The following is a 19,585-nucleotide window of genomic DNA, read 5'->3' as shown; positions in this document are numbered from 1 at the left end:
CATGCTCCCGTGAGAGATAGGCTGCCCGACAATCCTCTAGCCTTCATATTGTTGTCATTACTTTGCACATTACAAACGTTCTTGTTTGGGGCAGATTGCATCATCAATCCATGAGCCTCTTGTCTTTTGTTTTTGTACGTCACATATGCCCCTGTTAGAGGCAGATTGCTTGACAATCAAGGAGCCTCATGTTGTTTCCGTTTCTGCGTTATATACGATTCTGTCTGAGGCAGATTGCACTGTCAGTCCACAAGCCTCATGTTGTCGTCATCTCTATCTTCCTCTTATGTTTGTTACTATGCCTTTGATTGTGGTCTTAGCTGTACACGTCTTAGTGTTAAGTTCTTTGGTGTGGATGTAGCTTCTGGGCCTTTTGTTGTATGTTTGTCTTGTCAAACGTGTAACTGTTGGTATATTTGCCCTTGTTGGTCTTTGTAACCTTATGGTCATGTATATTTTCTTTTGCGATAAGCCTCAGGGCGCAGCAGTAGTTATCTTCTTTACGCCTGCCTGTATGAGGATACTGCCTTACTGGTACATGAAACCTCAGGTTAAGTACATTATATTCTTTTATGTTTTGTCTATTCAGGTCTTTCTGTTGTTGTCACTTATGTATGGCATGGTTCAATAGGAATACTTATATGTGTAGCATGGGACACTTGAAAATTTTTTCTCTCCTGGCACTACCTATCTAAATACCTACTGATGTCTATGTTTTGGCCACTTCTTAATCTAACTGACTCGTAAATTCTGTCTATCTAGCAATTCTCTAACATTTCCTATCTCAGTCAATTGGGTTACCTTTATCCATGCGCACCCTTGTAGTACCATTCTGGTAGGCACTGTTCGTCCAGTAGTGCCAAGTGGTATATCCAGAATTCCTTCTTGGTTTTGGCTCCATAACAGCTGAGCCAGCTTCTGGGTAGGGGCTTCTTTGTCAGTTTTCACTTAGATGTTAAGTAAGTTAGGGCACTTTTATCGCTCTGTTCCATTGACACGTTCCAACCTCCGGCTGTTAACTGGAGCATTTTGTCTATTTCGGGATCACATGACATAGATTATGCTTAAAGGGGTATTCCAGGCAAAAACTTTTTTTATATATATCAACTGGCTCCGGAAAGTTAAACAGATTTGTAAATTACTTCTATTAAAAAATCTTAATCCTTCCAATAGTTATTAGCTTCTGAAGTTTTCTATCTAACTGCTCAATGATGATGTCATGTCCCGGGAGCTGTGCATGATGGGAAAATATCCCCATAGGAGCTGCACAGCTCCTGGGACGTGAGTCATCAGAAAGCAGTTAGACAGAAAACAGAAACTTAACTTCAGAAGCTAATAACTTTTTAAATGATAAAGATTTTTTAACCCCTTAAGGACTCAGCCCATTTTGGCCTTAAGGACTCAGACAATTTAATTTTTACGTTTTCATTTTTTCCTCCTCGCCTTCTAAAAATCATAACTCTTTTATATTTTCATCCACAGACTAGTATGAGGGCTTGTTTTTTGCGCGACCAGTTGTCCTTTGTAATGACATCACTCATTATATCATAAAATGTATGGCGCAACCAAAAAACACTATTTTTGTGGGGAAATTAAAACGAAAAACGCAATTTTGCTAATTTTGGAAGGTTTTGTTTTCACGCCGTACAATTTCTGGTAAAAATGACATGTGTTCTTTATTCTGGGGGTAAATACGATTAAAATGATACCCATTATTATATACTTTTATATTATTGTTGCGCTTAAAAAAAATCACAAACTTTTTAACCAAATTAGTACGTTTATAATCCCTTTATTTTGATGACCTATAACTTTTTTATTTTTCCGTATAAGCGGCGGTATGGGGGCTCATTTTTTGCGCCATGATCTGTACTTTTTTTATACCACATTTGCATATAAAAAACTTTTAATACATTTTTTATAATTTTTTTTTAATAAAATGTATTAAAAAAGTAGGAATTTTGGACTTTTTAAATTTTTTTTCGTTCACGCCGTTCACCGTACGGGATCATTAACATTTTATTTTAATAGTTCGGACATTTACACACGCGGCGATACCAAATATGTCTATAAAAAAGTTTTTTACGCTTTTTGGGGGTAAAATAGGAAAAAACGGACGTTTTACTTTTTTATTGGGGGAGGGGATTTTTCACTTTTTTTTTACTTTTACTTTTACATTTTTTTACATTTTTTTTTACACTTGAATAGTCCCCATAGGGGACTATTCATAGCAATACCATGATTGCTAATACTGATCTGTTCTATGTATAGGACATAGAACAGATCAGTATTATCGGTCATCTCCTGCTCTGGTCTGCTCGATCACAGACCAGAGCAGGAGACGCCGGGAGCCGCACGGAGGAAGGAGAGGGGACCTCCGTGCGGCGTTATGAATGATCGGATCCCCGCAGCAGCGCTGCGGGCGATCCGATCGTTCATTTTAATCGCGAACTGCCGCAGATGCCGGGATCTGTATTGATCCCGGCACCTGAGGGGTTAATGGCGGACGCCCGCGAGATCGCGGGCGTCGGCCATTGCCGGCGGGTCCCTGGCTGCGATCAGCAGCCGGGATCAGCCGCGCATGACACGGGCATCGCTCCGATGCCCGCGGTTATGCTTAGGACGTAAATGTACGTCCTGGTGCGTTAAGTACCACCTCACCAGGACGTACATTTACGTCCTGCGTCCTTAAGGGGTTAATAGAAGTAATTTACAAATCTTAAAAAGGTGATAAACCTGGTCATCATCACAAGAGATATCGTCCTAGAAACCAACGGGTTACCTTCAGTTCGGCAGAATCGGAGGCTTCCGATACACAATCCGATGCTTCAGATTTTACGGCTTCAGACGACCGTCCTGTCTCTAATTTAAGTGGCTCTACCAATGATTCTAAAAGATCTCATAACCTGGAACAAAAGATCAGACAAGCAATAGCGTAGAGACAAACTAACTAACATAATGAACCTAATAGCCCCCTCCCCTAAGGCTATTAGTAGCCCACAGAAACACAAGGCACACGTATTTTTTTCTCTTCTTGGGACAGAGAAGAGGACGTAGAGACAAGCGGCCTCCAAATCACGCGTTTGCCCGATCCCTAAGGCCTGTTATACGGTGTCCGCAAACCGGGAGTTTTCCTGGTCCCTCAGCACCGTTCCCTCCCCTGACGGTACCGGTGTGGAATTTCAAGCACTCAGGTAAGTAAGAAGTACTCCTCACCTGGTTCCTTGTGTCTGTGAAGTTCTCCTGCTGTCTGAGCTTCGGGGGAGGAAGCTGCGCTTATGCACCGGGCAGTGAGTCCGTTTGCACATGTGCAGGACATTTAAAAATGGCCGGGGATTCATCTTGAGTCTAACACTCTGCCAGGGCAGCAGATCCTTGTTAGGCTCAGGTTTGTGCAGCTCCCCTCCTGCTTTGAGGTTGTTTTGCTGTACTCCCTATTAACCCCTTCCTCTCTATTTTAGGATGTCGGGTGTTCAAGGGAAAAGAAAGAGGAAATCTCGGCATAATATGTGCCTGAAATGCTCTCAACCACTGCCAGAATCTTGGGATCAGGACATTTGTGACGGATGTTTAACCCCAAGTCGGCCAGCACCACTGGATACGGGATCGTTCCTGGGGTGGTTTAAAGGGGAACTCTCCACAGCCTTTAACCCCTTAAGGACCGGAGGTTTTTCCATTTTTGCATTTTCGTTTTTTGCTCCTTGCCTTTAAAAAATCATAACTCTTTCAAATTTACACCTAAAAATCCATATGATGGCTTATTTTTTGCGCCACCAATTCTACTTTGTAATGACGTCAGTCATTTTGCCCAAAAATCTATGGTGAAGCGGGAAAAAAAATCATTGTGCGACAAAATTGAAAACAAAACGCTGTTTTGTAACTTTTGGGGGCTTCCGTTTCTACGTAGTACATTTTTCGGTAAAAATGACACCTGATATGTATTCTGTAGGTCCATATGATTAAAATGATACCCTACTTATATAGGTTTGATTTTGTCGAACTTCTGGAAAAAATCATAACTACATGCAGGAAAATTAATACGTTTAAAATTGACATCTTCTGACCCCTATAACTTTTTTATTTTTCCGTGTATGGGGTGGTATGAGCGCTAATTTTTTGCGCCGTGATCTGAAGTTTTTAACGGTACCATTTTTGCATTGATAGGACTTATTGATCATCTTTTTATTAATTTTTAAATGATATAAAAAGTGACCAAAAATGCACTATTTTGGACTTTGGAATTTTTTTGGGCGCACGCCATTGACCGAGCGGTTTAATTAATGATATATTTTTAAAATTCGGACATTTCCGCACGCGGTGATACCACATATGTTTATTTTTATTTTTATTTACACTGTGTTTTTTTTTTATTGGAAAAGGGGGGTGATTCAAACTTTTAATAGGGGAGGAGTTAAATGATCTTTATTCACTTTTTTTTTTCACTTTTTTTTTGCAGTGTTATAGGTCCCATAGGGACCTATAACACTGCACACACTGATCTTCTATGTTGATCACTGGTTTCTCATAAGAAACCAGTGATCAACGATTCTGCCGGATGACTGCTCATGCCTGGATCTCAGGCACTGAGCAGTCATTCGGAGATCGGACAGCGAGGAGGCAGGAAGGGGCCCTCCCGCTGTCCTGTCAGCTGTTCGGGATGCTGCGATTAGCCGCGGCTATCCCGAACAGCCCGACTGAGCTAGCCGGGAACTTTCACTTTCACTTTTAGCCGCGCGGCTCAGCTTTGAGCGCGCGGCTAAAGGGTTAATAGCGCGCGGCGCCGCGATCGGCGCTGCGCGCTATTAGAGGCGGGTCCCGGCTTCACTATGACGCCGGGCCCGCCATGATATGACGCGGGGTTACTGTGTAACCCCGCGTTATATCAGAAGAGCAGGACCAAGGACGTACCGGTACGTCCTTGGTCCTTAAGGGGTTAAAGAAGTTGTATCTTCTGTGACAAGTAACAAGAAGATCAAACCTACCTGTGGTCATGACTCCCCGATTTCAGAAAACTCCTCTGATGTTATTTCAGTGTCGGAATCTGAAGAAGAGGTGGATATGGAGGACTTGTACCTTTTACAAAAAGAGAAAGTTCCTAAATCCCAAAAAGAGAAAGTTCCTAAATTTCAGCAGTCAAGGAGATTCTGGAGTCTAAGAGGGACGTTTCGGCTAAGCCTGCAAAGGACTGCCTTTTCTATTTTCCTCCCTCTCAATCAAGAGAATTTCCTTCTCACCAGTTCATCGCTCAGTGGAATGAAAAAGATTGGAAGAATCCGGAGAAACGCACAGACCCTGGCTCAAAATTCAAATCAGTCTACAGACTGGATCATGCCTCCTACTCCTCTTGGGAAAATCCTCCCAAGGTAGATCTAGCGGCTGCCAGGTTGGCTAAAAAGTCCATCTTTCCGTCAGATTAAACATATAGACTTCCAGATCCTCTGGAGAGAAAGGCGGATGCTGAAGTCCTTCAGTGAAGAAAAAGGGGAATCCTTCCCTCACAAAAAGAAAGGTCCGGTCTTCAAGCCTTATAAAAGAAGTTATAGAAGGTCGCCTAAGAGGCAGTATTCCTTTTGGAGGTCGGACCGGGGAAGACAAAACAGAGGAAAGCAGGAGCAAGGGCCTTCAGGAAAGAAAGTCCTTCTCCAATAAGGCCGAAGACCAATGACGCCAACCCTCCAGTGGGCGCCAGGCTTCTTCTTTTTGCAGATCTTTGGTCAAAGACATGCTCAGATGCCTGGGTGATTTCCACTGTAAGAAGAGGCTATTCTCTGGAGTTAAGAGAACAGCCACCAGACAGATATCTTCTAAGCAGAACCTGCAATCCAGTCATCCCTCGTTTAGTAGATCAGTTTATCGCCAAGAAAGCCCTAGAATAAGTTCCCTGGGCCGAATGGGGAAAAGGGCACTACTCTCCAGTTTTTGTAGTCCCAAAAGCAGGTGGCGACTGGAGGCTGATAACAGACTTGTCTTTCCTCAACCAATTCTTTGTCAAGAAGACCTTCAGGATGGAGTCCATACAATCTGCGGTGCTCAACTTACAGCAAGGAGATCACCTAGCCTCCATAGACATGCAGGATGCTTACCTGCATATGCCTATCCTGAAGTCTCAAGATTCTCCATATAGCAGTTCCGGATCATCAGGGGATACGCCATCTTCAGTTCCCCTACCTCCCATTCGGGATCACTTCAGCCCCGAGAGTTTTTACCAAAGCCGTCTCTGTTCTGGCAGCAAGTCTCAGGATGAGGGGTATCCATTTAACCCCATACTTGGAAGACTGGTTGGTGAGGGCTCCAACGAAACTGCTGCTTATGGACCATCTTCAGACAACTCTGCAACTTCTGCAGTCTCATGGATTCCTGATAAACTGGAAGAAATCTCAGCTCACCCCAACCACTTGTATCACTTATCTGGGGTTTATAATAGACTCCGAAGAGATGAAACTCTGGATCTCCGATGAAAGGAGACTCAACATTATTCAGACTCTGAATTTCTTTCCCTGAACAGCCAGCTGTTCCATCAGATACGCTATGAAAGTGCTCGGTCTACTTACATCTACACTAGAAATAGTACAGTGGGGGAAGTCGCACATCAGGGCCCTTCAGGCCTATATCTTGAAGACTTGGAACAAGAGTCAAGACTCCCTAGATTGTATGATCGTCATCCCTACATACCTCAAGGAATGTATTGGTGGTTGACTCCACAGAGGTTCCTTCTCGGCAAGTCTCTTCTTTACATTAGGCCAATCATTCTAAGGACAGAAGCCTCAGATTCAGGATGGGGAGCTTACGTGCTGGATGCCTGGGTTCAACAAGTCTGGTCTCCCAGAGATGCAGTTCTGTCCTCCAATATGAGGGAGCTGAGGGCAATCAAGTTGGCGCCTTTTCATTTCAGGTCCCTTCTGGCCCACAAAGCGGTCCTTGTACAGACGGACAATCTCGCAGCTGCTTACTACATAAACAAGCAGAGAGGAACCAAGTGCAGATTGCTTCAGAAGGAGTGTGCCCAAATAATGGCGTGGGCAGAGTCAACTCTTCTCTCCATCTCTGCGGTCCACATCAAGGGGCCATCGAATGTGAAGGCGGACTGGTTGAGCAGGAACATCATGCTCCCAGGGGAGTGGGAATTGAATCCCAGGATTTTCCATCTTTTGACTTCCAGATGGGGTCAGCCACAGCTGGATGCTATGGCAACTCGCCAGAACAAGAAGACCCTCAGGTTCTGCTCTCTAAGGAGGTCCGACAATCCGACCTTCCTGGATGGTCTCTCTGTCAGCTGGAGCAAAGGTCTTATTTATGTCTTCCCGCCAATCCCTCTAATTCCCAAGGTCCTCAGAAAAATCCAGAGTGAAGGAACAGACGCCATAGTGATTCTTCCCTTTTGGCCTCGCAGGGCCTGGTTTCAAGCCGCATCCGTGCTGTCGAAGGGGGAATATTGGGAGCTCCCGATGTGCAAAGACCTTCTCCTCCAGTCAGGGATGTTCCATCAGAGTCTTCAGAGGCTCAGCCTCACAGCTTGGAGAATGAGAGGTCCACCTTAGCCCCGGCAAGGTCTTCCAGATAAGGTCATCAACATCCTGATGGAATCCAGAAAGTCGGCTACCAGAAGAACATATTCTAGAATTTGGTCCTTATACTCTGGCTGGTGCGCAAGACAAGAGGTCCCTACTTCTATAGTCTCATCTCTTCTCCAGTTCCTTCAAGAGGGATTTGACAAAGGCCTGAAGTCAAATACCCTTAAAGTTCAGCTTACTGCTATAAATTCCCAATTAAATGGAGCATTCTCCAATGTGCCTCTGGTGTCTAGGTTTTTCAGGGCCATCAGCAAGTTACGCCCTGTCTTCCATGACCCAATTCCTTCCTGGGACTTACCACTAGTTCTTAAATGCCTATGAGAAGAGCCTTTTGAACCAATGGGAGGAGCAACAATTAAGCTAATTTCTTTCAAGACCATCTTCTTAATCGCCATCATATCGGCAAGAAGAGTTAGTGAGTTGCAGGGGCTCTCCAGCAGAGAGCCCTACCTAAGGCTGCTTGCAGACACAGTAGTTCTACGGACTATGACGAGGTTCCTGCCTAAAGTCCCTTCGGAGACGAACATTAACCAAGAGATTGTTCTCCCTGTTCTCACCTATAGAGAAGATACTATTCATTTACTGGATGCTAAAAGGGCAATTATGATTTATCTTCAAAAATCTGAAGATTTCAGACAGACGGAAAGTCTTTTTCTTCAGTTTCAAGGCCCTAACAAGGGGAAAAAGGTGAGCAAAGCTACCCTTGCCAGATGGTGATAGAGACACTATCAAAATGTGTTATGCTATAGAAGGTCGCCAGTCTCCTTTGACCCACAAGGCTCATTCCACCTGATCAACTGCGGCTTCCTGGGCGGGGAGATACCACATCCCCATGGACCAGATCTGTAATCTCCATCGACCTTCACTAAGCACAACAGGCTGGATATCGCTGCCTCTCAGGGATCGGCCTTTGGTTTGAGTGTCATCCAAGGAGCAGTTAGTAGTTAATTTTCCCACCCTTTATATTACTATTAATTTAGCACTGCTGGGATGGTCCCATTGTTGTGTTGACACAGATGATCAGGAAGTGGTAAATTTACCTTTCCTGAGCACGGATATACCCACCTAAATAAATGTGCTCCCTGCTGCATAAAATACGTGTGCCTGATGTTTCTGTGGGCTACTAATAGCCTTAGGGGAGGGGGCTATAAGGTTCATTATGTTAGTTAGTTTGTCTTTACGCTATTGCTTGCCTGATCTTCTGTTCGAGGTTAATGAGATTCCATTAACCCATTGTTGTGCTGCCACGGATTCCAGGAAATGAACATTTCAGGAAAGGTAAATTTTCCACACACATATATATATACATATATATATATATATATATATATATATATATATATATATATATATCGGCAGCCAGAATCATTTTAATCAACCTGACACAACTAGGTGCTAAATCATTTCTAAAGGTCCTCTCCTGTCAGGCAGTAATATGCTGTTGTGAGGGTAATAACTTACCAAAAAAGGGGTCCATTTTTAAAACTAAATACTTGGAGAAAATAATATACCAAGTCACAGCAGGTGTATTTCCGCTCTTTAGTGCTGGAAACGGACCGTTCACTTCCCTATGGTGCTCTCTGTGTATACGTTCGTAGAAACTAACAACAATCCATGTATAAAAGAGAAAAAGAAAACGTAGCAATCAAGGCTACTGTGGGTTCACATTGGCTATTCTTTATTGTAGGACACCATTACTGTATCTTGACTAGCAGTCCCAGTGATCAGTGCAAGGCACTGGGAGAGTGACCAGGTGCAGGGGAACAGTGAGTACTGTAGGTCCATACAATTAGAAGGATAACCAAGGACTCCTGGTCCAAATGGGTGCTCCACAACTGAAGGCAGGACTCAAAACCCCATGTTCTGCATATTCATTAAATAAAGAAGCACTCTGGATTAGCATGAAAGCAGTGTGTCTTTATTGACCCATCTAAGTTACAGTGCTATGTTTCGGTCTGCACAATGGGACCTTTCTGAAGCAGATAACACATATTACCTCACTTCCTTTTATCTGGTGTTAATTTGTGACATCAACAATGTCAATTTACATCATCTATTCATGTACAAACACAATATCCATATATATATATATATATATATATATATATATATATATATATATAACAAAAAAAACAAAACAACAGAACTCCCAAAGTAAAAAAAAGACAAAATGCTAGGTGCAGGCTACTGAAAAAGGTACCAACTCAAAAAGGTTCCAAGTAGAGATGAGCGAACTTACAGTAAATTCGATTCGTCACAAACTTCTTGGCTCGGCAGTTGATGACTTTTCCTGCATAAATTAGTTCAGCTTTCAGGTGCTCCCGTGGGCTGGAAAAGGTGGATACAGTCCTAGGAGATTCTTTCCTAGGACTGTATCCACCTTTTCCAGCCCACCGGAGCACCGGAAAGCTGAACTAATTTATGCAGGAAAAGTCAGCAACCGCCGAGCTGAGAAGTTCGTGACTAATCAAATTTACTGTAAGTTCGCTCATCTCTAGTTCCAAGGCATACAAAAAATACAAAGCCAGTGCAGCACTCCATAGTAGTGAAAAAAAATTGGAGTTTATTCCATCAGAAAATGTGACAAAGCAGCGATGTTTCGATCTTCTCCAGAATCTTTCTCAAGCTTAATAACATTAGGACTAAGGTGCTATTTATACACAGCAAATTCAATTCAATAAAAAGTGCAATCAGTGCAATTAAGGTACAGTATGTAAATAAACTGTACTATAAGGTGCTCATCTATACAAAATGATACTATCCTAGTAACATAAAACACTATTTCAATACATACAAAGTGTAAAATCAGTGAATTGTACAAAGCTGTGATGTTAAAAACAATGACAACCAGAGGAATAGGATAATTGAACACTGTAAAATAATACATTACTTGGCAATGAAGAATCCAGCATGTGCGGGCATTCCAGCGTCCCAGAAGCTTGCTCCGTGCAAACCGCACCTACTGTGTGTCAATTGACCTATCCTGAATCAGAGGGACGGGACACATGGTGTACATGTGCATGCGCATACCCCCCTTCGTGCCGTGTACACCATGTGACCCGTCCCTCTGGTTCAGTATAGGTCAAGTGACACACAGTAGGTGCGGTTTGCATGGAGCAAGCTTCTGGGATGCCGGAATGCCCGCACAAGCTGGATTCTTCATTGCCAAGTAATGTAATATTTTACAGTGTTCAATTATCCTATTCCTCTGGTTGTCATTGTTTTTAACGTCACAGCTTTGTACTATTCACTAATTTCACACTTTGTATGTATTGAAATAGTGTTTTATGTCACTAGGATAGCATCATTTTCTATAGATGAGCACCTTATAGTACAGTTTATTTACATTCTGTACCTTAATTGCACTGATTGCACTTTTTGTTTAATTGAATTTGCTGTGTATAAATAGCACCTTAGTCCTAATGTTATCAAGCTTGAGAAAGATTCTGGAGAGGATAGAAACGTCGCTGCTTTGTCACATTTTCTGATGGAATAAACTCACATTTTTTTTCACTACTACGGAGTGCTGCACTGGCTTTGTGTATATATATATATATATATATATATATATATATATATATATATATATATATTAAACAGTGCATTCCATTATCTATGTGATAAACATAAATGAAAAGTGATATGTTCCAATATGCATATACATAATTCCCGATTATCATCTATAGTTGCGCATCATATTATATTCACATATCAAAATCATAAGTGGTCTGTGACTCAACCGACAGACATAGTACTTAATACACGCCCTCATCTTCCCCACATCATGCCAAGACCGCTTGTACACAACAAGAGAGCGCAGGACCGGAACTATGTCCAAATGTCACTGACCCTTGTCGTAAAACCCGTACATGTGCATTGCAGCAATCCCAGATTCATAGGTCAGATCAAGCAAGGAAATTCACGTATCAACTACTATCTTAAGCACATGCGCTGTATATCTCCTCTCTCCGACGGCCATATTGGATAAGAGAACTGGCAGTATATTATGATATTGGCCCTTATTTACTAAAAGTGGAGTGTAGGTTTCTTTGTGGGTTTTAATCCCATACAATACCATTTTCCACGGTATTTACTAAGGTTTCCCTACATTTTCCACTTTCCCTACACTTTGCTTTTTTTTTTTTTTTTTTACACATGCTCTGATCTGTCTGGTTTTCCTCAGCTCAAATCCACCACACTTTATGTGGAAACCATGCCCCCTTTTCCCGGCAGCCATGCCCCTTTTTCGGGTTTTCTCAGCAAAATGGAGAGTTAGTCAGGTTTTTTCAATTCTGGTGCAATTTCTGGCGCAGACACAATTTATGACGCAATGCGACAGAATCTGGCGTACAACCTGACAAAACATGTCTGGTTTGCAATAGTAAATGAGGGCCATTATCTATATATATATATATATATTGTGGCAGTGTGGCAAGGAAAGGGTGTATTTCCCTTGCTATCTCTGCAGAATGCTCCACCTGTGGCCTGATTAATGAGGTATCAGGAAGGGAAAGTGTGTTTAAAAGGAGAAGTAAGAGAATAGTTGGGGCTCTCCCTGGGTAACAGCACATTGCTGTAGGGGGAGACACACGGACCCTGTTGAGGAAACACACAGCGAACTGTGAGCGGTCCAAGAAGTGAAGAAGTGGTGTGAACTGTGAGTAACAGGTTGCAGGGGCACATGTTTTATGCTGGCTGAGGGTAGCTCACCAGATAGTAGTCAGGGCATGCTGATATGTGTAGTCAGTGACCAGACGGTCTAGGACTTTGGTTTGTTCCTGAGTTATGTTTTGTTTTACCTGCAACCTGTCTAAATAAAGCTGGCAAGGTGCCAGGCGTGCATAAATAACCTTTGTCTGTGAGTTTATTGAGTGGAAACGTGTCCCGTGGCAGTGTCCAGGAAGATCCCGGAGCTAATCCCCAAGGAGAAATCCTTACAATATATATATATATATATATATATATATATATATATATATATAACTCAATGGCCCTCATTTACTATTGCAAGCCCGTCATGTTTTGTCGCGTTGTGCGCCAGATTCTGTCGCATTGTGTCAGAAATTCTGTCTGCGCCAGATTTCGCACCAGAATTGAAAAAGCCCCGACTAACTCTCCATTTTGCTAAGAAAACCCGAAAAAGGGGCGTGGCTGCCTGGAAAAGGGTGCATGGTCTCCGAAAAGGGGCGTGTTCCCCGCATTTTCACAAAAACCCAACATATTTACTAATATTTCCACAGAAAATGTGGTGGATTTGAGCTGAGCAAAACCCTACAGATCAGAGCATGTGTAAAAAAAAAAAAAAAAAGCAATTGTAGGGAAAGTGGAAAATGTAGGGAAACCTTGGTAAATACCATGGAAAATAAATTGTAGGGAATTAAAACCCACAAAGAAACCTACACTCCACTCCTAGTAAATGAGGGCCAATGTGTGTGTGTGTGTGAGTCCCATACAAGTCTATGAGAAATATATGTTACTACATAACTTCCAAACGGCTGGAGATATTTCGATAATACTTGGTCACATGTTACTTATATGTCCACTTAAAATATAGGATACTTAATTTAACCCTTAATAACCCCCATTTGTGAGGGTAAGGGTTTTCGTTTAAAGTCCCATGCAAATCAATGGGAAATGTATGTTCCCACATAATTTCCATATGGCTGGAAATATTGCAATACCTGGCACACATATTATGGGTCGGGATAGGAGGTCGAGATAGGAGGACGGGATATGAGGACGGGATGGGAGGTCAAGATAGGAGGTCTAGATATGAGGACGGGAAAGGAGGACGGGATAGAAGGTCGGGTGGGAGGTCAAGATAGGAGGTCGAGATAGGAGGTTGAGATAGGAGGACGGGATATGAGGATTAGTGATGAGCGGCATAGGCCGTATTTGACTTTGTGATATTTCGCGAATATATTGATGAATATTCATCATATATTCGCGAAATTTGCATATTCGTTATATTCGTTTTTTCTTTTTTTGCGCATATTCGAAAATATATGGGCATATTTGCGAATATTGAGCCCTCCCTTCTTTAATGGTATAGGGAACTGTGACTTGTGCATTAACTCTGTGATTTTTTGCCCGTGGAAACCAATAGGCTCATTGTGGTCTATGGGGATCTCATGGCATGTAAAACAGTAAGATAAGCAGGACCCTCTTGGCAGCACAGTGGAATGGGAAACCACCACTGGTTTGAGTACCGGGGTAGGACAGAGTGTTACAGTGTTGTGGTTAAACTTTACTTTCCTGGAAAAGCTGCTGAGTTGCCCATAGCAACCAATCAGATTGCTTCTTTCATTTTTCACAAGGCCTCTGCAAAATGAAAGAAACGATCTGATTGGTTGCTATGGGCAACTCAGAAACTTTTCCTCTGGAAAAGTTTTGATAAATCTCCCTCTATGGGGGAGATTCATCAAAACCAGTATAGAGGAAGAGTTGTTCAGTTGCCCATAGCAACCAATCAGATTGCTTCTTTTATTTTTGAAAAGGCCTCTGAAAAATGATGGAAGCAATCTGGTTGGTATGGGCAACTCAGAAACTTTTCCAGGAAAAGCTGCTGAGTTGCCCATAGCAACCAATCAGATTGTTTCTTTCTTTTTGTAGAGGCCTTGTGAAAAATGAAAGAAGCAATCCGATTGGTTGCTATGGGCAACTCAGCAGCTTTTCCAGGAAAGTAAAGTTGAACCACAACACTATCAGTGGTTTGGCTTCTTCTCCAGGCCTAGATATGCTACGAGTGTGTTGGGCTGTATTGGGTGGGTGTATGTATTTATGAGTATGTCAATGTGTATGTATATAAATGTGTGAATGAGTAAGAAGAGAATGAATGAGAGTGACAATATAGTTAATCTGCTTGTGGTTTAGAGGATGGTGGTTGAAAATGTATTGTGGGTTAGTTAGAATGTGACTATGTAGAGGTGTGAAACTATGGAGGTGAAAGATGTGGTATGACTCTGTATCAAATAAATCAATGTCTATGTCCAAGATATGAAAAATAATAATTTTATTGAGCTACAGTGTAAAAAAAATTACATAAAATGGGAGTGCAGGATCCTTGCACTCACTAAGGCAATTACACTAATCAGATACAGTAAGTTGCCTAAATTAGAATTAATAAATCATTTATCATACAATTTTTATTATTATTATTATTATTATTTTGATTAATATTGATATTATTTTTAATATTAAAATGGTTTTATTTTTAATTTATTTGTATTGATTTTTATTATTTTTAATTTATTTAATATTATATTTTTTACTTTTTTATTTTTTTATTTTATTTATATTTATTTTTATTTTTTTATTTTATTTTTACATTTTTTAAAAATGTTTATTATTTTTTTATATTTTTTATATTTATTTTTATTTTATTTTTATTATTTATATTTATTTTTATTATTATTATTTTTATTTATTATTTACTATTTTTTATCTTACTCCATATTATTTTAGTATTCCTATCTTTAATGATTCCTATCCTTATAACACACGGTGACCATATGACCAGACTAGATTATTCACCATGATATAATATCCATTCATTTATACTCATCCGTACACCTATATAGTAAATTATGACTCTGATCACCATTCATTTACTAATCATACCATCCAGACAACTCCATTCCTGATCTTCCATTCACACACCTGTCTATGTCCAAATGGTCCTAACCGGGTTTTGGCTCAAACTACCTTTTCCCGCCAAATTTGCTCATATATAAGCACCTACACTCATTGCATACTTCATGATCACTGAGGAAGGTCCTAGGCGGACCGAAACGCGTCTGTCCATACACAGATAATATTAGCACCATCAGCGAAGCACCCTGCAACTCACCCTACTGCACCGGGACCCAGACCGGCAACACAGCTGTATTTCCACCTCACGCACCGCTCCTCCACATAGGCACCAGACCTAGGAGTGGGCGTTCCCACTTAAGACCTACATCTGGACTCCGGACCGTGCTCCCTTGCACCCGGACCCTGCGCCGCTGGGCTCAACATTACCACCGAGGACTGCCATATCCTCTGTCTCCAGCAGCGCTGCAACCGGACTCTGCATCGTTGCGCCCGACACCATCTTTGAGGACTGCCATATCCTCCAACTCCACTACTGCCCGGCTCCAGGACCGCTGGAACCTGACCCTGCACCGCTGTACCCGACTCCAACACTGAGGACCGCCACATCCTCCATCTAAGGGTAAGCGGTACTGTGTACCGGCCAGACTTCATCTCATGACAGCCGCCGTGCTGTGATTTGTCATTGACAGCTGCCGTGCTGCCTATATTCACCTTATCATACAGCCGCCGCGCTGTTGTGACCCAGAGGGCCGGTGGATTCAGCTAAACCTATTGACTATACTTGTCTATTGAACTGAGTTGCTCTTTGCACGAACAGTGGGCTCCAAATAGGGGGCCTCCAGCGCCTGCAAGTGCACTGCAGGCGCTCTTACCACACTCCACTGGTACTAATTATTATCTGGACATATATCACACTTGCCGCATATTTTTCTTTATTAATTCTAACTTAGGCAACTTACTGTATCTGATTAGTGTAATTGCCTTAGTGAGTGCAAGGATCTTGCACTCCCATTTTATGTAATTTTTTTACACTATAGCTCAATAAAATTATTATTTTTCATATCTTGGACATAGACATTGCTTTATTTGATACAGAGTCATACCACATCTTTCACCTCCATAGTTTCACACCTCTACATAGTCACATTCTAACTAACCCACAATACATTTTCAACCACCATCCTCTAAACCAAAAGCAGATTAACTATATTGTCACTCTCATTCATTCTCTTCTCACTCATTCACACATTTATATACATACACATTGACATACTCATAAATACATACACCCACCCAATACAGCCCAACACACTCGTAGCATATCTAGGCCTGGAGAAGAAGCCAAACCACTGATTGTCTATTTCTACCATTTTCTGGAGTGCTGAGAGGGTATCACTCCTTGGCTAAATTCTCAGTCAGATTTTTGTGTGGTAGATAGAGTACCTCCATGCTTTAGTGTTTCCCATTTTTTCCCCCCAGTATCCTCAGGGGAGTACTCTCTGTCACCTTTTTCTATTAATTTACCTATATTTATATCTAATATCATTATTATTAATATTTTAATTCATCGTCGACAATTTACCACACATATCCTATCATGAATATTTGGGACTGCCTACAACAAAAAGAAAATACCATCAAGGATTTTCAATTCAATGAATCAGCCACACCTACAGAGGCACCTCCCAAAGAGAACCAGTGCAACACACAAGAAAATCTATCACAACTATTCAGAAAATTGGAAAACCTACTTAAAAGGACACTGAAACATCAATGGGAAATTAAATCCCTCAACCATTATTTAAAATTAAACATTACACCAAAAGGTCTAACTATGTATAAACAATTAGCCAGAGATATATACGATGAAGCTTTTGAGAATGAGTGGAATAATTTTTTCTAAGAAAAATAAGTGCAACTAGTGCAATAGAAGAAAAAAAGTAGTGGATGAATTACAGAAAGAACTCACTGATATAAAAAGAGAATTGGAGAAATTTGAGAAGAATGAAGAATTCTGTAAATATCAATCTGCGATTATCCACGCCCTCAATAACTTAGAACAAGAAATCATACAGAAAAAATCTGGAAAAGTAATTAGAAGACCAGGGAGTTACTCTAGGATACAACCAAACACACAAGGGGGTTACTCCAGGACACAGAACACTAATGAATATCCAATCCCAGCAAGGAAAACTTACAACACAAGGGAACAGATCCAACCAAATACCCACTATAGGATCCCCACAAATAACAGATATGCACCTCTATTACACACCCCTAAAGCACAAAACCGGAAACATTTTTTAGAAATTGGCACCCATCAAAAAGGATATCCACCCCATTCATACCAGGAACAACAGAAACAAATACAGAAGAACTACTACCACCACCATTACAAACCAAGGTACCATCCACAAGAAAGATCATTAGAACCACAGAAGAAACCAGAACCACAAATAAAACAACCCATCCGACCCCAACATGCAGAAATATTGAATATACCAAACCAGGAGAAGAAAATTAACGAAATTACAATAGCAGCCCAAGTACATCAAACACTGAGAGAAGACCCTCAGAAAACGCATCAAGAAAAATCCCACACATTAAGTCCCCAAAGAACACGTCAGAACAGAGTATGTACACCAAGCCCACAACTAACGCTAACACAGAATGGAAGCCAAAAAAAACAAAGAAAAAGAGAACTAGACATAGAAAACGAGCTCATAGATCTGATGGAGACACCAATTCGGAAGAAAAGGGCGGGAATAACCAATAATTATTAGATACGGCTATAATAAACTTAAGTGATACAACACTCACCACAGACCAAGAGACTTCTAAACAAAGGGTTAAAATTTGCCCCATCTCAAAAAGCGAGCAAATTTGATACATACATTGGAATAGAGAAGTTCATCAGAAATCTGAGCTTAAAGAAGTTTTTCATCAGGAATCCAATAGAAAAGAAATCAACAATGGATAGTCACTATTTGCACTCCAATTTAAAAAAGTAATCAACATTTTATCCTCTGCAGGAAGTCAGCAGCGAAATGGACGCCTTTAGGATAGCAGTAGAGAATGAAGTGAGAAAATTGGACACCTCTACTAAAATACGGAACAATTTAACCAGGAAAGAAGTAACAGCTATAAAACAACTACAGGAGGAAAACCAAATAACTATACGCCCGGCAGACAAAGGAGGCGCAATCGTCATCTGGGACACAGTAAAATATGTTAAAGAGTGCCATAGACAGCTGGAAGATCAAGACACATACGAATCTCTACCTAAGGACCCAACACCACAATATGCCATAGAATTGGAGGAACTATGCACAGAGGCACTTAAAGAGAAGATCTTAACCAAGACCGAGTTTGATTTTATACTAAATACAGAAAAAAGACTCCCACTATTTTACTGCCTACCTAAAGTACATAAAAATCCTATAGAACCACCTGGGAGACCCATAGTTTCTGGTGTTCAATCCCTCACTTCAAATTTATCACAGTATGTTGATAGTTTCCTCCAGCCATATGTGAAAAATACAACATCATATTTGAAAGATACAACGGATACAATAAAACTAGTGGAAAATCTACAATGGGAAGAAGGATGGACTCTTGTGACCTTGGACGTAAGTTCACTATATACATGCATCAATCACGAACAAGGCACACAAGCAGTTTTTAACATTTTATCTGGAAGAGAAGATATGCCACCATTACAAATCGTTTTTTTAACTGAAAGTATTATGTTCATTTTAACCCACAATTATTTCTATTTTAACAACAAATTTTACCGCCAGAAAGTCGGGACCGCTATGGGGACCAGATTTGCGCCAAGCTATGCTAACTTGTTCATGGCGGAATGGGAGTCCATCTATATCTCCCCATTCCTAGGCGCAGATCTGGTCCTCTGGAAGAGATATATAGATGACATTCTAATGGTATGGCGAGGTTCCAATGAAGATCTCCAAACTTTTTTAAATCATATCAATTCCAATGATTTTAACCTCATTTTTACCCCTTTTATCAGCACATTTTATGTGGAGTTTTTAGATTTAAAAATATCTGTTAAAGGAAAAAAATTGGAGTGCCAAACCTATAAAAAACCAACTGCAAAAAAATCATACATTCTGTTTGAAAGCTGTCATTTACCAAAATGGTTAATCAACGTACCTCAAGGCCAATTTAGGAGACTGAAGCGAAATTGCACAAACGAAGAGAAGTTTGAAGAAGAAGCCAAGACCCTGACTAAAGAGTTTAAACAGAATAATTACCCAGAAGAAATAATCACCTCAGCTCTAGAAAAAATCCGGAAACAAGATAGGATGACCTACTTCGAAGAAAGAGAAATCACAACTAGAGACGAAGACAAACAACCAATGAAGATCATCTTACCTTACAACAATCAACACAAAAAAAAT

The 19,585-nt window shown here is 41.0% G+C and overlaps 1 protein-coding gene across 1 annotated transcript in view; it reads left to right on the top strand.

Moving 5' to 3' along the window:
- Positions 1 to 478: 478 nt before the first annotated feature.
- The window catches only part of LOC130291605 (rho GTPase-activating protein 6-like), an 851,736-nt gene continuing 832,629 nt past the window's right edge, over positions 479 to 19,585 (top strand). Inside the window, exon 1 of the mRNA XM_056540562.1 lies at positions 479 to 550. The gene's annotated coding sequence lies outside the window, so the exon portion shown is untranslated. The remainder of the gene's footprint in view (positions 551 to 19,585) is intronic.

The sequence above is a fragment of the Hyla sarda genome, chromosome 9, assembly GCF_029499605.1.
Source record: "Hyla sarda isolate aHylSar1 chromosome 9, aHylSar1.hap1, whole genome shotgun sequence".
Taxonomy (NCBI): domain Eukaryota; kingdom Metazoa; phylum Chordata; class Amphibia; order Anura; family Hylidae; genus Hyla; species Hyla sarda.
This window is presented reverse-complemented; position numbering and strand designations above follow the sequence as displayed.